Raw genomic sequence first — 24,544 nt, forward strand, 5'->3', positions numbered from 1 at the left:
GCTTTTGCTTTTTAATCTTGCAAAATGTGCCATTGTGTAATGTTCTTTGGGGGGGCTGGGGTTTTTGTGCTATCATTTGAAAGCCAAATAACCAATAAATACAAATTGTTACGTGGTGAATGAGGGTGTTTTCTCAATAACGTGGGGTTTCGGATTGCAATAAATCAATGGTGATGCCGGCGGGTATTTTTCAAGTGAAACAGGATACATGATGGTCCGTCGTGTAAACCAACTCTGTCGCTGAGCTTCTGAGCGTGCACGATCAGATCTGCGTTTGTCATACCGTGATCTTGCACCAACGGCTTCCATCTTTGGGCTTTTTGCTTTTTAATCTTGCAAAATGTGCCATTGTGTAATGTTCTTTGGGGGGGCTGGGGTTTTTGTGCTATCATTTGAAAGCCAAATAACCAATAAATACAAATTGTTACGTGGTGAATGAGGGTGTTTTCTCAATAACGTCGGGGTCTTCGGATTGCAATAAACCCAAGCTGGTGATGCCGGCAAAAAGCGAGTTCGGTATTTCAACTGAGCATGCCCAGGTCATAGGTCACTCGAGATAAACATTCTCTGCAGCTGAGCTTCTGAGCATGCACGGACCTGCGTTTCATCCGTAGTCAGGATCGAACCCGGGTCACCGGCGCTGCAAGTGCTGTTGAATTTCTACAGGACCGTCCCCATCCCCTTCTGAGTGTCCCATCCCTGTCCAGTGGCGGCCGGAGATGTCCGGAGTGACCCTGATCTTCTCGCCAGTGTAGAGAAGAAGTGCTAACCCCTCTGCTCTGGGCCGGTGTCCCATCAGTCCTGGGGATCGCTGGTCAGCGCGGACTCGGTGGGCCAAAGGGCCTGTTTCCGTGCGGGATGTCTAAGCTAAACTAAGTTATGAGAGGCATAGGCAGTGTGGAATCAGTGATAGGACATTTTTCCCCAGTGTGGAACTGGCAAAGACCAGAGGGTATAGAGCCGTGTAGAGCCACATGAGGCATCTCGATCCTGCTGGGACTTTGGCCATTCCCAGTTGCTCCACTCATTCTCTGCAACGTCCTAGCCAACTATGGATCAGCTTCACATTATCGTCCAAGACACAGAACAAAACCATTGAAGGTCATAGATTCTTAACACTTACTATCAATCGTCAACAGTTTAGTTTAGTTTAGTTTAGAGATACAGCGTGGAAACAGGCCCTTCGGCCCACCGAGTCTGCACCGACCAGCGATCCCCGCACACTAACAGTACCCTAGACACACTAGGGACAGTTTACACATACACCAAGCCAATTAACCTACAGACCTGCACGTCTTTGAAGTGTGGGAGGATACTGAAGATCTTGGATAAAACCCACATGGGTCACGGGGAGAACGTGCAAACTCCACACAGACAAGCACCCGTAGTCGGGATCGAACCCGGGTCTCCGGTGCTGCATGCACTGTAAGGCAGCAACTCTACTGCTGTGCCACCATGGCACCCTGTTGATGATTATAATTTTGTGCATATATCAAGTTATGAGCAGACACAAATAGTTGGAGTAACTCAGCGGGTCAGACAGCATCTCTGGAGAGAAAAGGAATAGGTGACGATTCGGGTCGATTTTTCAGAATTATGAAAGGCATAGATAGGTTAGTTTTTTTCCCCAGGATGGAAATGACAAAGACTAGAGGGCATAGTTTTAAGGTGAGAGGGGCAAAGTTTAAAGGGGATGTACGGGGGCAGGTTTTTTTTACATGGAGGGTGGTGGGTGCCTGGAACAAGCTGCCAGAGGTAGTGGTGGAGGCAGATACGATACTGGTGTTTAAGAGGCATGTAGATAGGCACATGGATATGCAGAAAATGTAGGGATATGGGTCATATGCAGGCAGAGAAGATTAGTTTATATTGACATCATGTGCAGTTTAGTTTTGGTTATTGTCACATGTAATGAGGTATAGAGAAAAGCTTTTGTTGCGTGCTATCCAGTCAGCAGAAAGACAATACATGATTACAATCGAGCTGTTTACAGTGTATAGATTACATGAGGGAATAATGTTTAGTGCAAGGTAAAGCCAGCAAAATCCGATCAAAGATAGTCCAAGGGTCACCAATGAGGTAGATAGTAGTTCCGCACTGCTCTCTGGTTGTGGAAGGATGATTCAGTTGCCTGATAACAGCATGGGAAGAAGACATTGCAGGCTGAAGGGCCTGTTCCAGTACTGTACTGTTCTGTGTTCTATATTCGTAGAAAGCTGAGATATCTTCAGTAACGTCAAGCCCTGAACCCCGTAAGTGACGACCAACACAAGGAACCAAATTGAAGATTATCCCTCTGTGAAATGTGAAATGCAGTTGCCTGTACACTGATATTTTTAATTCACGGCAAAGAGACTAATTGGGTTTCAGGACAATATTGTTTCTAATAAAATGCTTCCATCAAAGCCTTTTATTCAGTTTATTAAGGTGTTTTAATTTTATAGAAGTTTAATTCTGGCAGGTGAATGGGGACAGGATGAAATATCATGAGCACAGCACAAAGTGCTGGAAGAACTCAACAGGTCAGGCAGCATCTGCGGAAGGAATGGACAGATGATGTTTCGGGTCAGGGCCCATCTTCAGACTGATTGTTGTGCGGGGGGGTGTGGGGGGAGGTGGAGTGGGAGGAGAAAGCTAGGAAAGAGGTACGGGTGGGACAAAGCGAGGTAAGTGATAGGTGGAGAGAGACACAAAAAGCAGGAGTTAAAGCCCTGTCCCACGGTACGAGTTCATTCCAAGAGCTCTCCCGAGTTTAAAAAAAATCAAACTTGTGGTAAGCACGGAGAATGAACGTAGCGGGTACGTCGGAGCTCGGGGACGTCTCTTAGCGGCTCGTAACGCTAATGGCTGGTACTCGGGAAGACTCGCTAACGACAGGTAAGCACGGGAAAAAGTCCATGAGAGCCCCGAGTACCGACGAGTGGCCATTACCGTAAATCTCCGAGTTCGAATCAGTGCTACCTCGGGAGAACTCTTGGAATGAACTTCCACTGCTGCGCCACCGTGCCGCCCCAACTGAAGGCATTTTGTTAAAGTCTTAAGGGCTGGTCCCACCAGCATGCGACTGCATGCGGTGAGCGCGACCAAACCGAAGCGGGAGCCACGCGGAGGTCGAATGAGTGACGTGAAGTTCGAGCGAAGTCCGCGGGAAGTTTGCGCGTGTCGTATGACGTCAAGGCGCTGCGTATGCCCGTCAAGGCGGCTACGGGCCGGCAGGCCGTTGCCGCACGGAATTTTTGAACACGATCAGTTTTTCGGAGCCCCGCGCGATGTCGGGACCAGCTCCGCACAACTCCATACGGCTCCGGCGATCGAAGTGGGACCGGCCCCACGAGGCCGTACGGCTCAAGCGACCACGTTAGGTCGCGCTTGCCGCATGCAGACGCATGCTCGTGGGACAGGCCCTTTACAGCATGCAGGCATGCGATGAGTCCTTGTCTGAGGAGCTGTGAATGGAACTGAAGTCTACCTTCATATTTCTGTCAGGTTCACAAGTTAACAAGTTATTGGAGTAGTATTAAGCCATTCGTCCCATTGAGTCTACTCCGCCATTCAATCATGGCTAATCCCATTTTCCTGCCTTCTCCCCATAACCCTTGACACCCGTTCTAATCAAGAATTTGTCTATCTCTGCCTTAAATATATCCATAGACTTGGCTTCCACAGCCCTCTGTGGCAATGAGTTCCACAGATTTACTGACCACTGACTGAAGAAGTTCCTCCTCACCTCCTTTCTAAAAGAGCGCCCTTTATTTCTGAGGCTATAATGTCTGGTGCTAGACTCTCCCACCAGTGGAAACATGCTTTCCACATCCACTCTATCTATGCCTTTCATTATTCTGTCATGCGGTTCCCCCCTCAACCTTCTAAACTCCAGCGAGTACAGGCCCAGTGCTGTCAAACGCTCATCATATGTTAACCCACTCATTCCTGGAATCATTCTTGTAAACCTCCGCTGGGTCCTCTCCAGAGTCCAGCGCATTCGTCCTCAGATATGGGGTCCTCAATTATGGGTCTTCTCCTGCAGAGCTGAGGATGTTTGGGTTTACGACATTCTTACAGCCCTCCTAGGGTGAAACACTGTGTCAGGGAGTGATCGTTACATCAGGATATCCATGGTGTGAGATATGAATCCAGCTAAGAGATTTTCCTTGACTCTGTGTAGGAAGAAGCTACAGATTCTGGTTTACATCGAAGATAGACACAAGACTAGTATGGAAGAGGACCCACCCATTGCTCATCAACTACAGATGGGCTGCTCTATAGAAGTGAGCTGCTCAATGTCCTGGGCAGGTTACCTCCCACCAGCCTCTGGCAACCTAAGTGGAGGAGATGAAGCAATAAGCCTTTCACTATAGACACAAACATCTGGAGTAACTCAGCGGGACAGGCAGCAACTCTGGGGGTAAGGATTGTGTGACGTTTTGGGTCGAGACCCTTCCTTACACTGAGAGTCAGGGGAGAGGGAGACTAGAGATATGGAAGGGTGAGGTGTGAAAATGACAGATGAAAGCAGACGATGGTCAAGGAAATGTATCAGGATCATGGTTAGCTGAGGGGAAGGTGACAACGAGGTATACAATCAGTAAAATTAAAGAGGGGGACTGTGAAACTAGTTGGAGAACTAGGGAGGGGGTGGAACAACGATAGGGGGAAAGCAAGGGTAGTTTGAAGTTAGGGAATTCAATATTCATATCGCTACACTCAGTTCTACGTCTTGTCTGAACAAAGATCTCGAGCCAATTCTTGCTATTGAGGCAGTGCAGCGTTGGTTTACACGGTTAATTCCCAGGATGGCCGTGCTGTCATATGCTGAGAGAATGGAGCAGCTGGGCTTGTACAGTCTGGAGTTTAGAAGGATGAGAGAGAATCTCATTGAAACATATAAGATTGATAAGGGTTTGGACATGCTAGAGGCAGGAAACATGTTCCCGATGTTGGGGGAGTCCAGAACCAGGGGCCACAGTTTAAGAATAAGGAGTAAGCCATTTAGAACGGAGACGAGCAAACACTTTTTCTCACAGAGAGTGGTGAGTCTGTGGAATTCTCTGTCTCAGAGGGCGGTGGAGACTGGTTCTCTGGATGCTTTCAAGAGAGAGCTAGATAGGGCTCTTAAAAATAGCGGAGTCAGGTGATATGGGGAGAAGGCAGGAACGGGGTACTGATTGGGGATGATCAGCCATGATCACATTGAATGGCGCTGCTGGCTTGAAGGGCCGAATGGCCTACTCCAGCACCTATTGTCTATTGTCTATTGAAATGCCACCCATTCCTTCTATCCAGAGATACTGCCAGTCCCGCTGAGTTATTCCAGCATTTTGTGTCTATCTTCGGTTTAAACCAGCATCTGCAGTTCCTTCCTACAACCACCTTTGGTCTGATGGGAGAGAGGAGAAGAGGGAGTGGCCGGGGTGAGACTGGTCCTTGATTGTGATGTTGGCCTTGACCGGGTTGTGTGAGGTATAAATGGAGTCCAAGGGTGGTTGGTTTGTGTGATGGTTTGGGCAGCGTCCACAATCTGGGCTCCATCAATGTATACACACTGGGGTATGCGTACATCCTGACTTCCTGAATTCCATCACTATCTCCCATGTCTTGCTGGCATTGAGAGAAAGGTTGTTGTCTTGATGCGAGGTTCTCGATCTCCATCTCATCCCACTACGATATCGGGCCTACCACGGTGGTGTCATCTGTAAGTTTGTAAATTGAGTTGGACGTGTGCTTGGCTGCACACTTCAACAAGTACTGTTCTGGGCTGAACATGGAACAGCACAGTGCAGGACAGGCCATTCGGCCCACAATATCTGTGCTCAACATGATGCCTGGACAAAAATCATTTTAAACCAGTATCTAGACTTCCTCCCTGCACATGTTGCCGAGACCAGCTCTTATCTGACGACACATGATCCATATCCCATTAGCAGGAATTGCAGGGAAAATGTTCCCCATGTTGGGGGAGTCCAGAACCAGGGGTCACAGTTTAAGAATAAGGGGTCGGCCATTTAGGACTGAGATGAGGAAAAACTTTTTCACCAAGAGAGTTGTGAATCTGTGGAATTCTCTGCCACAGAAGGCAGTGGAGGCCAATTCACTGGATGTTTTCAAGAGAGAGTTAGATTTAGCTCTTAGGGCTAACAGAATCAAGGGATCACAATGAAGGGCGGTGCTGGTTCGAAGGGCCGAATGGCCTCCTCCTGCACCTATTTTCTATGTTTCTATGATATGGGGAGAAAACAGTCTTTGATATTTCCATCCTGGGAAAAGAATGTGCAGGATTGTCCCAATAACCTCATGTCTGGAGTTCAATGCTTTTGGTGAGTATCAAAGCCCTTGCAATGTCATCTGTGAGGAAAACATGAGAGGAATAGATCGGGTAGATGCTCAGTCTCTTGCCCAGAGTAGGATCATTGAGGACCAGAGGACACAGGTTCAAGGTGAAGGAGAAAGGATTTCATAGGAATGTGAGATGTAACTTTTTCACACAAAGGGTGGTGGGTGTCTGGAACGAGCTGCCAGAGGAGGTAGTTGAGGCTGGGACTATCCCAACGTTTAAGAAACAGTTAGACAGGTACACGGATAGGACAGGTTTGGAGGGATATGTACCAAGTGCAGTCAGGTGGGACTAGCGTAGCTGGGATATGTTGGCAGGTGTGGGCAAGTTGGGCCGAAGGGCCTGTTTCCACGCTGTATCACTCTATGACACCATCTAAAGCCCATGTCAATGCAAAACAAGCTGTGGCAAGCAGGTTACTGGTGAGGAACCGATTATATATTTGATGGCAGAGGCGATGCCTCATTTATGATATACAATCTGATCAAATTAAACCTATAATATTCATTTTTTTGATTTAATAACTTTTTTTGTTATTCTTCATATAATGCAAATCACGTATAAGCAAGATAAAATAAACTTATATATTGTATGTAACTAGACCTGTGTGTCATGGTACACCAGTCATTGAAAGTAGGCAAAGGTATTGCTGAAATTGCTGGAGAAACTCAGCGGGTGCAGCAGCATCTATGGAGCGAAGAAAATAGGCGACGTTTCAGGCAGTGAAGAAACGGAATGGTATGTTAGCATTCATAGCAAAAGGATTTGAGTATAGGAGCAGGGAGGTTCTACTGCAGTTGTACAGGGTCTTGGTGAGACCACACCTGGAGTATTGTGTACAGTTTTGGTCTCCTATTCTGAGGAAAGACATTCTTGCCAGAGGGAGTACAGAGAAGGTTCACCAGACTGATTCCTGAGATGTCAGGACTTTCATATGAAGAAAGACTGGAAAGACTCGGCTTGCACTCGCTAGAATTTAGAAAATTGAGGGGGGATCTTATAGAAACTTACACAATTCTTAAGGGGTTGGACAGGCTAGATGCAGGAAGATTGTTCCCGATGTTGGGGAAATCCAGAACAAGGGGTCACAGTTTAAGGGTAAGGGGGAAGTCTTTTAGGACTGAGATGAGAAAAACTTTTTTCACACAGAGAGTGGTGAATCTGTGGAATTCTCTGCATAGAAGCTAGTTGAGGCCAGTTCATTGGCTATATTTAAGAGGGAGTTAGATGTGGCCCTTGTGGCTAAAGGGATCAGGGGGTATGGAGAGAAGGCAGGTACAGGATACTGAGATGGATGATCAGCCATGATCATATTGAATGGCGGTGCAGGCTCGAAGGGACGAATGGCCTACCCCTGCACCTATTTTTTATGTTTCTATGTTTCGATGTATATTTGATGTGTGTTAGCTCACAGTTTAATGGTTTTATTAAATGAAAACAGAATAGAATAGAATAGAATAGTTTCTTTATTGTCATTGTAACATGAACCATGTACATCGAAATTTAAAAATGTCAGCCAGTCAGTGCACCATTCAAACATTTCTAAAAGCTAACGATACATACAACGTAAAATATTAAAAGATAAACAACTAAAATAAATATCACGAAAAAAGCATGCATAAACACCCAACCCTCCATCCTTCTGTCGATTTCACAGTGTACCACAGTCCCTTAGTATGTCTCGCCCCTGCGTTCCTTGGCTGCTACATTTAGTGCTTTTATAGCAGTGGGGTAAAAACTGTTTTTTAGTCTGTTCGTCCTTGTCCTTGTAGATCAGTACCGTCTGCCTGACGGCAACAGTTCAAACAGGGAGTGTCCGGGGTGGGAAATGTCCTTTATGCTACTCTGGGATTTTTTGGTGCAGCGGGAACTGTGTAAGTCCTCCAAGGTAAGGAGAGGGCAGCCGACAATCCTCTGGGCGTACTGCATACTGAAACGGTACATTGGGTTGTACATATTTGTAGTTTTCGGTATATAATAAAGTTCATTGATGTAGTTTTCTGTATTATGATAAGAGAAGGGACTCGACCCGAAAGGTTACCTATTCCTTTTCTCCAGAGATGCTGCCCGACACACTGAGTTACTCCAGCATTTTGTGTCAATCTTCAGTTTAAACCAGCATCTGCAGTTCCTTCCTACACATGTATAATTTAGTTTAGTTTAAGTTTAGTTTATTGTCACCTGTACCAAGGTACAGTGAAAAGCTTTTTGTAACGTGCTAACCATTCAGTGAAATGATTATACGTGATTTACAATCGAGCCGTCCACAGTGTACAGATATGTGTACCTGTTAAAGGGAATAACGTTCAGTGTTTAGGTTAGTTTAGTTTAGAGATACAGCACGGAAACAGGCCCTTCGGCCCACCGAGTCCGCGCCGACCAGCGATCACTCCATACACACACCAGGGACAATTTATAGTTTTACCAAACCCATTTACCTACAAACCTGTACGTCTTTGGAGTGTAGGAGGAAACCGGAACACCAGGAGAAAACCCACATAGGTCAAGATTCCAGATTCAAGAGACTTTATTGTCATGTGTCCCAGATAGGACAATGAAATTCTTGCTTTGCTTCAGCACAACAGAATATAGTAGACATTAATACAGAACAGATCAGTGTGTCCATCCCTTATATAAATATATACACACATGAATAAATAAACTGATCAAGTGCAAATAAACAGATAATGGGCTACTAATGTTCAGAGTTTTGTTTGAGGAGTTTAATAGCCTGATGGCCGTGGGGAAGCAGATATTCCTGAACCTGAATATAGTAGGCATGAATACAGTGTGTCCATATACCATTATATAAATATATACACACATGAATAAATAAAACAGATAAAGTGCAAATAAACTACTGATGGGCTATTAATGGTCAGAGTTTTGTTTGAGTTGAGTTCAATAGCCTCATGGCTGTGGGGAAGAAGCTGTTTCTGAATCTGGTCGTTGCAGATTTCAGGCTCCTGTACCGTCTACCTGAAGGTAGCGGGGAGATGAGTGTGTGGCCAGGATGGTGTGGGTCCTTGGTGATGCTGCCAGCCTTTTTGAGGCAACGACTGCGATAGATCCCCTCGATGGTAGGGAGGTCAGAGCCGAGGATGGAGTGGGCAGTGTTTACTACTTTTCGTAGTCTTCACGGGGTGAATGTACAAACTACGCACAGACAGCACACGCAGTCAGGATCGAACCCGGGCCTCTGGCGCTGTTATAACCATATAACAATTACAGCACGGAAACAGGCCATCTCGGCCCTACAAGTCCGTGCCGAACAACTTTTTTTTCCCTTAGTCCCACCTGCCTGCACTCATACCATAACCCTCCATTCCCTTCTCATCCATATGCCTCTCCAATTTATTTTTAAATGATACCAACTAACCTGCCTCCACCACTTCCACTGTAAGCTCATTCCTATAATTGGGCGACCAAAATTGTACACCATACTCCAGATTTGGTCTCACCAATGCCTTGTACAATTTTAACATTACATCCCAGCTTCTATACTCAATGCTCTGATTTATAAAGGCTAGCATACCAAAAGCTTTCTTTACCACCCTATCTATATGAGATTCCACCTTCAAGGAACTATGCACAGTTATTCCCAGATCCCTCTGTTCAACTGTATTCTTCAATTCCCTGCCATTTACCATGTACGTCCTATTTTGATTTGATTTGATTTGATTTGTCCTGCCAAGGTGTAGCACCTCACATTTATCAGCATTAAACTCCATCTGCCATCTTTCAGCCCATTCTTCCAAATGGCCTAAATCACTCTGTAGACTTTGGAAATCCTCTTCATTATCCACAACATTATCCACAACTACATTATCTTGGTATCATCTGCATACTTACTAATCCAATTTACCACACCTTCATCCAGATCATTGATGTACATGACAAACAACAAAGGACCCAACACCGATCCCTGAGGCACCCCACTAGTCACCTGCCTCCAACCCGACAAACAGCCATCCACCATTACCCTCTGGCTTCTCCCATTCAGCCACTGTTGAATCCATCTTGCTATTCCTGCATTTATACCCAACAGTTGAACCTTCTTAACCAACCTTCCATGAGGAACCTTGTCAAAGGCCTTACTAAAGTCCATATAGACAACATCCACTGCTTTACCCTCGTCAATTTCCCAAGTAACCTCTTCAAAAAATTCAAGAAGATTAGTCAAACATGACCTTCCAGGCACAAATCCATGCTGACTGTTCCTAATCAGACCCTGTTTATCCAGATGCTTATATATATTATCTCTAAGTATCTTTTCCATTAATTTGCCCACCACTGAAGTCAAACTAACAGGCCTATAATTGCTAGGTTTACTCTTAGAACCCTTTTTAAATAATGGAACAACATGCGCAGTACGCCAATCCTCGGGGACTATTCCCGTTTCTAATCACATTTGAAATATTTCTGTCATAGCCCCGGCTATTTCTACACTAACTTCCCTCAATGTCCTAGGGAATATCCTGTCAGGACCTGGAGACTTATCCACTTTTATATTTTTCAAAAGTGTCAGTACTTCTTTTACTTTGAAACTCATAGTATCCATAGCTACTCTACTAGTTTCCCTTACCTCACATAATTCAATATCCTTCTCCTTAGGCAGCAACTCAACCGCTGCGCCACACAGAGCATGGTAAAGTCCAGTAAAGTCCAATTGAACATAGTCCGAGGGTCTCCAGTAGACAGAGACATGATACCACCCATGAATTTAACAGAGTGAAGTAGGAACAAACTTATGGGAGACAAAGCGTTTTCATGGTATAAGGACCTCATAGTGGCATACGACATGCTCGACAGCAACTAGAGAAAGACATTCATTACACCTGCACAAAGCTCCCACTTTATGTAGTCAGCAGCTCACAGTAAAGGCTTTTGAAAGAATGGATCGACTGGGCTTACATCCACTGGAATTTAGAAGCATGAGAGGGAATCTTATAGAAACATAAAAAACTCTTAAGGGATTGGAACAGGCTAGATGTAGTAAAAATGTTCCCAATGTTGAGGGAGTCCAGAACCAGGGGTCACAGTTTAAGAATAAGGGGTCAGCCATTTAGGACTGAGATGAGACCATTTTTTTCACCCAGAGAGTTGTGAATCTGTGGAATTCTCTGCCACAGAAGGCATTGGAGGCCAATTCACTGGATGTACTCATAGAAACATAGAAACATAGAAATTAGGTGCAGGAGTAGGCCATTCGGCCCTTCGAGCCTGCACCGCCATTCAATATGATCATGGAGAGAGTTAGATATAGCTCTTGGGGCTAACGGAATCAAGGTATATGGGGTGAAAGCAGGAACGGGCAGCTGATTATGGGTGATCAGCCATGATCATATCGAATTGCGGTGCTGGCTCGAAGGGCCGAATGGCCTACATCTGCACATATTTTCCATGTTTCTATGTTTTTCACGTCAATTTCAGGCACAGTTATTTAAGTTTTAGGAGCGGAATTAGATAAATCGGCCCCTGAAGTCTACCCCTCCATTCAATTATGGCTGATCTATCTTTCCCTCTGAACCCCATTCTCCTGCCTTCTCCCCATAACCCCAGACACCTGCCTAATCAAGAATCTGTCAATCTCCGCCTTAAAAAATATGTATTGGCCTCCACTGCTTTCTGTGACAAAGGATTCCACAGATTCACCACCCTCTGACTAAAGAAATTCTTCCTCATCTCCTTTTTAAAGGTACATCCTTTAATTCTGAGGCTGTGCCCTCTGGTCCTAGACTCTCCCACTAGTGGAAACATCTTCTCTACATCCACACTATTACATTACTCAAGACAGCAACCTTTCTCTCAACGTCGGCAAGACAAAGGAGATAGTGATCGGCTTCAGGAAACACATACCCCAACTTTCATAGATGGTTGAAAAATTCAAATTCCTCGGAGGCAATATCACCAGCACCACCTCATGGACAACCCATATTGCAGCAACCACCAAAAGGCACACCAACGCCTCTACTTTCTTAGAAGGCTGAGTACGCTTGGCACAGCTCTCTCCAACTTCTGCAGATGCACCACAGAAGGCATTTTGTCAGGATGCATCACTGCATGGTTTGGGAACAGCTACATCCAAGACCGCAAGAAATTGCAGCGAATTGTGGCCGCAGCCCCGACCATCACACAAACCAACCTCCCTTCCATTGACTCCATCTACACCTCACGCTGCCTCGGCAAGGCCAGCAGCATCATCAAGGACCAGTCTCACCCCGGCCACTCCCTCTTCTCCCCTCTCCCATCAGGTAAAAGGTATAGAAATGTGAAAATGCACACACCTCCAGATTCAGGGACAGTTTCTTCCCAGCTGTTATCAGGCAACTGAACCATCCTACCACAACCAGAGAGCAGTCCTGAACTATTATCTACCTCATTGGTGACCCTCGGACTATCCTTGATCGGACTTTGCTGGCTTTACCTTGCACTAAACGTTATTCCCTTAGTATGTTACAGTACACTGTAAATGGCTGGATTGTAATCATGTATTGTCTTTCTGCTGACTGGCTAGCACGCAACAAAAGCTTTTCACTGTACCTCGGTAGACGTGACAATAAACCAGACTAAATGAACCTAACTAAACTAGCTATCCAGGCCTTTCATTATATGGTAGATTTCAATGAGGTTGCCCGCTCCCCCCCCCACCTCCCCATCCTTCTAAACTCCAGCAAGTACAGGCTCAGTGCTGTCAAACGCTCATCATATGTTAACCCACTCATTCCTGGGATCATCACTCCTCTTGACTCTCTCCAGAGTCAGCACATCCTTCCTCAGATATGGGGGCCAAAAGTTCTCCAATGCAGTCTGGCCAACGCCTTATAGAGCCTCAGCATTGCACCCATAATTGTGTATTCCAGTCCTCTCCAAATCAATGCTAGCATTGCGTTTGTCTTCTTACTATCGATACGACATGCAGATTAACTTTCTGGGAATCCTGCACCAGTACTAAGTCCCTTTGCACCTCTGATTTCTGGATTCTGTCCCCATTTGGAAAATAGTCTACGCATTAGTGGAAACATCATTGAAACATAGAAATTAGGTGCAGGATTAAGCCATTCGGCCCTCCGAGCCAGCACTACCATTCAATATGATTGTGGCTGATCACCCAAAATCAGTACCCCGTTCCTGCTTTCTCCCCATATCCCTTAATTCCGTTAGCCCGAAGAACTAAATCTAACTCTCTCCTGAATACATCCAGTGAATTAGCCTCCACTGCCTTCTGTGGCAGAGAATTCCACAGATTCACAACTCTCTGGGTGAAAAAGATTTTCCTCATCTCAGTCCTAAATGGTCGACCATTTATTCCTAACATTCTCCACTCCTCATCCACTCAATACAAGACTTCCATTGTTCGAAGTTGATGTTTCAAGTTGTATGTCGGACTCAGTTTAGTTTAGTTTAGTTTAGAGATGCAGCGTGGAAACAGGCCCTTTGGCCCACCGAGTCCACACCGACCAGCGATCCCCGCACAGTAACACTACCCTACACACAGTGGGGATAATTTACACATACATCGAGCCAATTAACCTACAAACCTGAACGTCTTTTGAATGTGGGAGGAAAACGAAGATCTCGGAGAAAACCCTCGTGGGTCATGGGAAGAGTGAAAGACCCACACTAGAGGGCAAACTATAAGTAGAGAGGGTAATGTTCAGGGCAAATTTCTATGCTCACTTTGAGCAGGAGGCAAATAGGGCGGTGATAGGCACAAAAAGCTGGAGTAACTCAGTGGGACAGGCAACATCTCTGGAGAGAAGGAACCGGTGACGTTTCGGGTCGAGACCCTTCTTTAGACTGATGAGTCAGTGATCAGTCTGAAGAAGGATTTTGCCCATAAACGTCACCCGGTCCTTCTCTCCAGCGATGCTGCCGGTCCCACTGAGTTACTCCAGCATTTTGTGTGTCTTCAGTTTAAACCAGCATCTGCAGTTCCTTCCTGAGCAATAGGGTGGTGATATGTGTCCCATCAGATTCAAGTGTGCCTTTTCCCCAGGGTCACTGGTGCAGGTTTGATCAGCTTTCCTGAGGGTGAACTCACGGAAAGCAAGTGGCCCAGATGGACTTAGTTCCTGGCAGCGTACAGGAACTTCCTGGACCAGCTAGCAGTATTCATGGATATATATAACTTTCCCGACTCTCCACCTACTTCAAGAAGACCACCACCATCCCGGTGCTGAAGAAAAGCAAGATCTCACGCTTACACGACTACTGTACAGTGGACTTGACATCCACCATCATAAAATGCTTTGGGACGCGAGTTATGGAACACTCTAACTACAGCCTACCAAGCAGCCTTGATGTCAGTGTTGCCTTCCGGTCGCGAGGGGGGTCCCCGGTGGGAGTCCCTCTACGCAGGGATTCTCCCCCTCTACATTGGGGACCTGGGGTGGAGGGTATTGCACCGAGGAGTTCCCTGCAACCTGTTTCTCTCGCAGTTCACAGACTCGCCAGCCGCCTGCCACTGTTGCGGGCTGGAAGAGTCTGTGTACCACGTGTACATGGAGTGTGTGAGGCTGCAGCCACTGTTTGAATATCTAAAGGGGCTGCTCCTTGCCTTCTGGCTGCATTTTTCACCCACCATCCTCATCTTTGGACACCCTGTGCGTAGGGGAGAGGGTAGGGCTGAAGATGTCCTGGTTGGGTTGCTCCTGGGCCTGGCCAAGCTGGCCATCCGCGAGTCACGGCGCCAGGCGGCGGAGGGCTCTACCCGGGCCAGCTGCCTGCCCCTTTTCCAGGGTTACGTCCGTGCCCGGGTGGGATTAGAAAGGGAATACGCCCTGTCTGTGGGCACCCTGAGGGAGTTCCGGGACCGCTGGGCTCCGCAGGGTGTTGAATGTATCCTCAATAAGGATTGTATCATAGTTGTATAATAGTTTATTATGGATATATGTTTGTATTGTATTTATGGTGGTGGGTTCTGGCTTGTTTTATTGTAGTGTAAATGTTATTTTTTAATAATTGAATACATTTTTTGATTAAAAAAAAAAAAAAAAAAGCAGCCTTGATCCACTGCAGTTCGCCTACCACCACAACAAGTAATCTCCCTGCCTCTACACTCATCCCTGGAACACCTGGGTAAGAGCTACACAATAGACAATAGACAATTGGTGCAGGAGTGGGCCATTTGGCCCTTCGAGCCTGCACCGCCATTCAATGTGATCATGGCTGATCATCCCCAATCAGTACCCCGTTCCTGCCTTCTCCCCATATCCCCTGACTCCGCTATCTTTAAGAGCCCTATCTAGCTCTCTCTTGAAAGCATCCAGAGAACCTGCCTCCACTGCCTTCTGAGGCAGAGAATTCCACAGACTCACAACTCTCTGTGAGAAAAAGTGTTTCCTCATCTCCGTTCTAAATGGATTACCCCTTATTCTTAAATTGTGGCCCCTGGTTCTGGACTCCCCCAACATCAGGAACATGTTTCCTGCATCTAGCATGTCAAACCCTTAACAATCTTATATGGTTCAATAAGATCTCCTCTCATCCTTCTAAACTCCAGAGTGTACAAGCCCAGCTGCTCCATTCTCTCAGCATATGACAGTCCCGCCAGCCCGAGATTTAACCTTGTAAACCTACGCTGCACTCCCTCAATAGCAAGAATGTCCTTCATCAAATTAGGGGACCAAAACTGCACACAATACTCCAGGTGTGATCTCACTAGGGCTCTGTACAACTGTAGAAGGACCTCTTTGCCTGCCATTCTGAAAGTGACCCATTTATCCCTACTCCTTGTTTCCTATCTGCCAACCAATTTTCTATCCATGTCAGTACCCTACCCCCAATACCATGTGCACTAATTTTGCCCACTAATCTCCTATGTGGGACCTTATTAAATGCTTTCTGAAAGTCGGGTACACTACACCCACTGGCTCTCCCTTGTCCATTTTCCGAGTTACATCATCAAAAAGTTTCAGAAGATTAATTAGTTAAGCATAATTTCCCCTTCGTAAATCCATGCTGTCTTGGACTGATCCTGTTACTGCTATCCAAATGTGTGGCTATTTCATCTTTTATAATTGACTCCAGCATCTTCCCACCACCGATGTCAGGCTAACTGGTCTATAATTCCCTGTTTTCTCATTTCTTATTTTTTACTCAGAGAAGCTTTTACTATCCTCCTTTATATTATTGGCTAGCTTATCTGCATACCTCATCTTTTCTCTCCGTATTGCCTTTTTAGTTATCTTTTTTTGCTCTTTAAAAGTTTCCCAATCCTCTGGCTTCCCGCTCATCTTTGCTATGTTATACTTCTTCTCTTTTATTTTTATACTGTCCCTGACTTCCCTTGTCAGCCACAGTCGCCCCTTACTCCCCATGGAATCTTTCTTCCTCTTTGGAATAAACTGATCCTGCACCTTCTGTATTATTCCCAGAAGTACCTGCCATTGTTGTTCCACTGTCATCCCTGCTCGGGTATCTTTCCAGTCAACTTTGGCCAGCTCCTCCCACATGGCTCCATAATCCCCTTTGTTCAATAGCTGAATAACCTAATTCTGCTCCCATCACGTGAACATGAAAAAGGGCCTGTTTCCATGCTGAATGTTTCAATGCAACTGTTACATTCTCATTGTGTCTGGCTGCTTACTTTTTATGCGGCTGCACTTATTCAGACATTCAGTCTATGTTCTGCCACACACTGATCTGAGCATGAACATGGTGTAGAAGCAGATACAATACAATACAATTTATTTGTCACTTGAACCTCATAGAGGCTCAAATGAAACGTTGTTTATACAGTCATACACACAAGGAAAAGGCCAAAGACACAACACAATTTACACAGACATCCATCACAGCGCATCTCCTCCTCGCTGTGATGGAAGGCAAAAAAGCTTATCTCTCCCCTACACTCCCCATTCCCCTCCCGATGTCAGAGTCAAAGCCCCCGGTGGGCGATGGGAATTGTACTGCGGCCATTAACGCCGTGCCGGGTGATGCAAGGCCACGCTCCGGGTCTTGTTGTTGGAGTCCCCGGCGGGCGCTAGCAAAGTCCCGCAGCCGTTGAAGCCGCGCCGGGCGGTGATGTAAGGCCCCGCTCCAGGTCATCCTCGACCCCGCTACTCGGGCGGGAGAAGTCGCCGTTGCGGAAGCCCCGAAAAGCGGTCTCCCAGCAGGGACCCGCGGGCTCCCGGTGTCACCGTCCACTGGACCTGCGGTTGGAGCCTGCGAATCTTCGGGGGTCGGGTCACAGCCGAGCGCCACCACAGCTCCACCCGCTCCGGACTCGGCCAGCTCCGTGATGGTGGGTAGCTCCGCAGGCTTCGCGACTGGAGCCCCCGGTCGTTCCTGCTGGAGGCCGCTCCACGTGGCAGCCCCAACGACAACGGAGACCCGACAGGGAAAGGTCGGGTCTCTCCGGTGCAGGGGAAAGATTTTAAAAGTTTCCCCCCCCCCCCACACACACCACACACACACATACACACCATCAAAAAAAAATAAAAACTACATTAAAACGGGACAAAAAATAACAAAAAGACAGACGGACTGCAGAGGCCTCTGCGACACAAGTCGCGCTGCCTCTGCAGATAAATATGACCACCCCAGTCCTACACAACCCACGAGATCTTCAGTAGACAAAAGTGCTGGAGAAACACAGTGGGTGAGGCAGCATCTATGGAGTGAAGGAAATAGGCAACGTTTCGGGCTGAAACCCTTCTTCAGACCTTCTTTCGATTTTCCAGCATCTGCAGTTCCTTCTTAAACACCAGGAGATCTTCATCTCCTGGTCCTTCCACCATCCTCATCTCACTAAGTACCGGATTTCAGTCACGATCCCGCTGCCAATGGGGACCAGCTGAGGGAGGACCCATGGTCTCATCTCCCCCCCCCCCCCTCACTTCTACCCGCACACCTCCAGATTCAGGGACAGTTTCTTCCCAACTGTTATCAGGGATCTGAATCATCCTACCACAGCCGGAGAGAGTCCTGAACTACTATCTACCTCATTGGTGACCCTCGGACTATCTTTGATCAGACTTTGCTGGCTTTACCATGCACTAAATGTTATTCCCTTATCATGTGTCTAATGGCTCGATTGTAATCATGTATTGTCTTTCCGCTGACTGGTTAGCACGCAACAAAAGCTTTTCACTGTACCTCGGCACACGTGACAATAAACTAAACTGAACCCTCACTGATCCAGACCGCCACGGACCCAGACCTATCTACATCTTTGGAGGAACGCTGGAAGAATTGAGAGGAGCCTACAGTGGTGGGGTGGCTTGGATCTATGGACCACAGAGATGGACCACAAACCAGATGTTGCCTGGCTTTAGTTTAGTTTAGAGATACAATGTGGAAACAAGCCCTATGACCCACCGAGTCCAAACCAACCAGTGATCACCCGCCCACTCTGGTTCTATGCTATAACACTGCCTACACATTAAGGGGACTTTATTTACAGAGGGCTAATTAACCTACAAACCCGCACAACTTTGGGACATGGGAGGAAACTGGAGCATCCGGAGGAAACCCACAATTTCACATGGAGAACGTGCAAACTCCACACAGACTGGGGTCTCTAGCTCTGTGAGATAGCAGCTCTATCAGCTGTGCCACCGTGCCACCACTAGTTCAGAATGTCTCCGGCTGGTTATGAACCGGGGACCTCTCGTGTGTCGGGCGAGTGTGGTAACCACTACACTACAGGTGGCCCGATGGCACAGCGGTAGAGTTGCTGCCTCACAGCGCCAGAGAGCCAGGTTCAATCCAGACTACGGGCGCTGTATGTACAGAGCTTGTACCTTCTCCCCACGACTGAGTGGCTTTTTTCCAGGATCTCCGGTTTTCTCCCACACTCCAAACACGTACAGGTCTGTCAGTTACGTGGCTTCGATAAAACAAAACTGTAAATTGTCCCCAGTGTGTGTAGATAGTGTCAGTGTATGGGCGATGGCTAATCGGCACGGTCTCGGTGGGCCGAAGGGCCTGTTTCCGCACTGTATCTCTCAACTAAACTAAATTGGACCACACTACACCTAGTGCCTGCTGCATTTTGACCTTTGCACTCTCTTGCGAACAGGAGTCGGAGAATCCCTGGACCAATTTGTTCCTTCTGGTCGGGCCGAAACTGTCTAACTGGTTCTTAAACGTTGGGATAGTCCCAGCCTCAACTACCTCCTCTGGCAGCTTGTTCCATACACCCACCACCCTCTGTGTGAAAAAGTTACCCCTCAGATTCGTATTAAATCTTTTCCCCTTCACATTGAACCTATGTCCTCTGGTCCTCGATTCCCCTACTCTGGACAAGAGACTCTGTGCATCTACCCGATCGATTCCTCTCTGGATTTTGTATTCATTAGTAGAAATGATCGTTGGCACGGGACCACTTTTATAGCACTTTACTTTGGACAATCAAGCTTAATCACAGCTTTCCATTAGCAGCAGAACGATAAATTATACGTTACGTATTCCAGATCCAGTAAAACGACTCATCCCATGAACTCAGTACAGGATTGTCCACATTTCGGCTATTCATGTTAGTAAGTTAAATATAGTAATTATGTTTTAAGCTCCTGCAGATGTGGCTTTTGTTTTGCTCTTAACATCATCAAAAACTATTTGCTGACTAACTAATTGCAGCAACAAGCGATAGAAACCTCATCCGCAAGAACGGTTCAGCATTTTATTCACCATATAACCATATAACCATATAACAATTACAGCACGGAAACAGGCCATCTCGACCCTTCTAGTCCGTGCCGAACACATAATCTCCCCTAGTCCCATATACCTGCGCTCAGACCATAACCCTCCATTCCCTTCCCATCCATATAACTATCCAATTTATTTTTAAATGATAAAAACGAACCTGCCTCCACCACCTTCACTGGAAGCTCATTCCACACAGCTACCACTCTCTGAGTAAAGAAGTTCCCCATGTTACCCCTAAACTTCAGTCCCTTAATTCTCATGTCATGCCCCCTTGTTTGAATCTTCCCTACTCTCAGTGGGAAAAGCTTTTCCACATCAACTCTGTCTATCCCTCTCATCATTTTAAAAACCTCTATCAAGTCCCCCCTTAACCTTCTGCGCTCCAAAGAATAGAGCCCTAACCTGTTCAACCTTTCTCTGTAACTTAGTTGCTGAAACCCAGACAACATTCTAGTAAATCTCCTCTGTACTCTCTCTATTTTGTTGACATCCTTCCTATAATTAGGCGACCAAAATTGTACACCATACTCCAGAATTGGCCTCACCAATGCCTTGTACAATCTTAACATTACATCCCAACCTCTATACTCAATGCTCTGATTTATAAAGGCCAGCACACCAAAAGCTTTCTTTACCACCCTATCTACATGAGATTCCACTTTTAGGGAACTGTGCACAGTTATTCCCAGATCCCTCTGTTCAACTACATTCTTCAATTCCCTACCATTTACCATGTACGTCCTATTTTGATTTGTCCTGCCAAGATGTAGCACCTCACACTTATCAGCATTAAACTCCATCTGCCATCTTTCAGCCCACTCTTCCAACTGGCATAAATCTCTCTGTAGACTTTGAAACTCTACTTCATTACCCGCAACCCCACCTATCTTAGTATCATCTGCATACTTACTAATCCAATTTACCACACCATCATCCAGATCATTGATGTACATGACAAACAACAGTGGACCCAACACAGATCCCTGTGGCACCCCGCTAGTCACTGGCCTCCAACCTGACAAACAACCATCCACCATTACTCTCTGGCGAACAATAATAATGCAACCTTTATAAGTTCATGTTTATAAGTTAATCGAGCAGAATTAGGCCATTCGGCCCATCGAGTCTACTCTGCCATTCAATCATGGCTGATCTATCTCTCCCTCCTAACCCCATTTTCCTGCCGTCTCCCCATAACCCCTGGCACCCATTCTAATCAAGAATCTATCTATCTCTGCCTTGAACAGCCTCCACAGCCTTCTATGGCAACGCATCCCACAGATTCACCACCGTCTGACTAAAGAATTAATAAAGAAATCTTATTTTCTAGGAGAATGTACAAGTTCATATGTTAATGTCATGGGAGCAGAATGAGGCCATTCGGCCCATCGAGTCTACTCCACCATTCAATCATGGCTGATCCATCTTTCCCTCTCAACCCCATTCTCCTGCTTTCTCCCCGTAATCCCTGACATCCCAATGAGGCCTAGAGATGGTAGACAGTCAGAACATTTTCCTCACGGTAGAAATGTCAAAGACTAGCAGGCATTATTTTGGGCCCATACATTGTGGAGCCTGTTCCTGTTCTGTAGTGTCCATAAGTTCTAGGAGCAGGATTAGGCCATTCGGCCCATCAAGTCTATGCTGCCATTCAATGATGGCTGATCTATCTTTCCCTCTCAACTCCATTCTCCTGCCTTCTCCACATAACCCCGTGACATTTGTATTAATCAGGAATTTACCAATCTGCACCTTAAAAATACCCATTGACTTGGCCTCCACAGCTGCCAGTGGCAATGAATTCCACAGATTTCTCAAACTTTGACTATAGAAATTCCTCCTCATCTGTTTACTATGTTGTATGTTGTATGTTGTATGTTGTAGGCTGTAATTATAATGCTGTGCACTGCTTGAGGGGGAGCAGGCTGGTTGCAGTAATGGTGTCAGTAGATACAGGCTGGGAAAGAACGACATGTCTGTTGAGGAAGGGACCACAGAGACTGTGCAGGGTGCTGGCAGTTGACCAGGTAGATCTCCACAATGACATAGTCTCTCAATGCCTGCTCCCTGAGTAAGCTGCAATGCCCTTCGTGGTTTAATTTAGTTTAGTTTAGTTTAGAGATACAGCGTGGAAACAGGCCCTTCGGCCCACCGAGTCCGCATAGACCAGCGATCCCCGCACATTAACACTACCCCACACACACTAGGGACAATTTACATTCATACCAAGCCAAATAACCTACAAACCTGTACGTCTTTGGAGTGTGTGGGAGGAAAGCGAAGATTTCGGAAAAAACTCATGCAGGTCACGGGGAGAAAGTACAAACTCCGTACAGACAAAAGCTTTTATTGTATGCTAACCAGTCAGCGGAAAGACAATACATGATTACAATCGAGCCGTCCACAGTGTACAGATACATGAGAAGGGAATAATGTTTTGTGCAAGGTAAAGTCCGATCATTGACTGCCTGAGGGTCGCCAATGAGGTAGATAGCAGTTCAGGAAAAGCTTTTATGGTATGCTAATTCAGTCAGCGGAAAACAGACAATACCCGCATGATACACCTCAAAACGAGCCGTCCACAGTGTACAGATACATGAGAAGGGAATAATGTTTTGTGCAAGGTAAAGTCCGATCATTGACTGCCTGAGGGTTACCAATGAGGTAGATAGCAGTTCAGGACTGTTCTCTAGTTGTGGTAGGATGATTCAGTTGCCTGATAACAGCCCCATTTGCCCGCATTGGCCCATACACCTCCAAACCTCTCCTCTGCTTGCATGTGCCCAATGGTCTCTTAAAAACCACCACTGATTTTCCGGCAACTGGTGGCCTTTAATCCGGACAAAATGATGAGGGCGCACTTGAAATTGGGACTAGCGCCGGCGTAGTTTACTGGGCAGCCACAGGTGGCGTAGTGTGCAGCGTGTGCTCTTTTGTGATGTGTACCCCCGTGGGTTAGGGATAGAATTAGTGGGTCAGAAGTGTGTGGAATGCTGTTGGTCGGGCAAAACGGATAATCAGGTAAGACTCTGGAACTAAAGGTGCTGGAAAATTGGTTGTAATTGTATCCATTTAAAATTAGTTCGCACTTTTGTTCCTTAACTGGCATATTGTTCGGCAAAACCTGCAAGTGTATCATTTTAGACAGTTACAAAAGGCTAGAGTAACTTCAGCACGGTGGCGCAGCGGTAGAGTTGCTGCCTTACAGCGCTTGCAGCGCCAGAGACCCGTGTTCGATCCCGACTACGGGTGCTGTCTGTATGGAGTTTGCACGTTCTCCCCGTGACCGCGTGGGTTTTCTCCGAGATCTTCGGTTTCCTCCCGCACTCCAAAGACGTACAGGTTTGTAGGTTAATTGGCTTGAGGTAAGTGTAAATTGGCCCTAGTGTGTGTAGGATAGTGTTGGCGTGTGGAGATAGTGTACGTGTACGGGAATCGCTGTTCGGCGTGGACCCAGTGGGGCTGAAGGGCCTTCTTCCGTGCTGTATCGCTAAACTAAACGACACTAAAAACCTCAGAGGGCGGTGGAGGCCGGTTCTCTGGATGCTTTCAAGAGAGAGCTAGATAGGGCTCTTAAAAATAGTGGAGTCAGGGGATATGGGGAGAAGTGTGCAGAGATCGCTGGCCAGCACGGACTTGGTGGGCTGAAGGGCCTGTTTCTGCGCTGTATCTCTAAACTAAACTAAACTCAACGGGTCAGGCAGCAAAGGTACATATAAAAGCTGGAGAAACTCAGCGGGTGCAGCAGCATCTATGGAGCGAAGGAAATAGGCAACGTTTCGGGCCGACACCCTTTTTCAGACCCTTCTTCAGGGGTCAGGCAGCATCTCTGGAGAGAAGGAATAGGTGGCCATATACTCTCTAATTAATAAAACAATACCTGTGAGGTTTAACGTTTAGGAACGAACTGCGTTCTGAAGAAGGGCCTCGACTCTAAACATCACCCATTCCTTCTCTCCAGAGATGCTGCCTGTCCCGCTGAGTTACTCTGGCATTTTGCGTTTATCCTATGTTTAATGTCGGCATAGTCTCAGGTGGGCAGTTAGAACAATAAAGAAGAGAAGAATCAGACATAAAAAATGCACAACATAGAAACATAAATACATAGAAATTAGGTGCAGGAGTAGGCCATTCGGCCCTTCGAGCCTGCACCGCCATTCAATATGATCATGGCTGATCATCCAACTCAGTATCCCGTACCTGCCTTCTCTCCATACCCTCTGATCCCTTTAGCCACAAGGGCCACATCTAACTCCCTCTTAAATATAGCCAATGAACTGGCCTCGACTACCCTCTGCGGCAGAGAGTTCCAGAGATTCACCACTCTCTGTGTGAAGAAGGTTCTTCTCACCTCGGTTTTAAAGGATCTCCCCCGTATCCTTAAGCTGTGACCCCTTGTCCTGGACTTCCCCAACATCGGGAGCAATCTTCCTGCATCTAGCCTGTCCAACCCCTTAAGAAATTTGTAAGTTTCTATAAGATCCCCTCTCAATCTCCTAAATTCTAGAGAGTATAAACCAAGTCTATCCAGTCTTTCTTCATAAGACAGTCCTG

The 24,544-nt window shown here is 46.5% G+C and overlaps 1 protein-coding gene across 1 annotated transcript in view; it reads left to right on the plus strand.

Annotated features, from left to right (window-relative positions):
* LOC129714277 (gremlin-1-like) overlaps positions 1-110 on the plus strand; it is a 98,706-nt gene extending 98,596 nt beyond the window's left edge. Inside the window, exon 2 of the mRNA XM_055663829.1 lies at positions 1-110. This exon is cut by the window's left edge and continues 952 nt beyond it. The gene's annotated coding sequence lies outside the window, so the exon portion shown is untranslated.
* The last annotated feature ends 24,434 nt before the right edge of the window (positions 111-24,544 follow it).

The sequence above is a fragment of the Leucoraja erinacea genome, chromosome 38 (assembly GCF_028641065.1).
Source record: "Leucoraja erinacea ecotype New England chromosome 38, Leri_hhj_1, whole genome shotgun sequence".
In the NCBI taxonomy this organism is placed as follows: Eukaryota; Metazoa; Chordata; class Chondrichthyes; order Rajiformes; family Rajidae; genus Leucoraja; species Leucoraja erinaceus.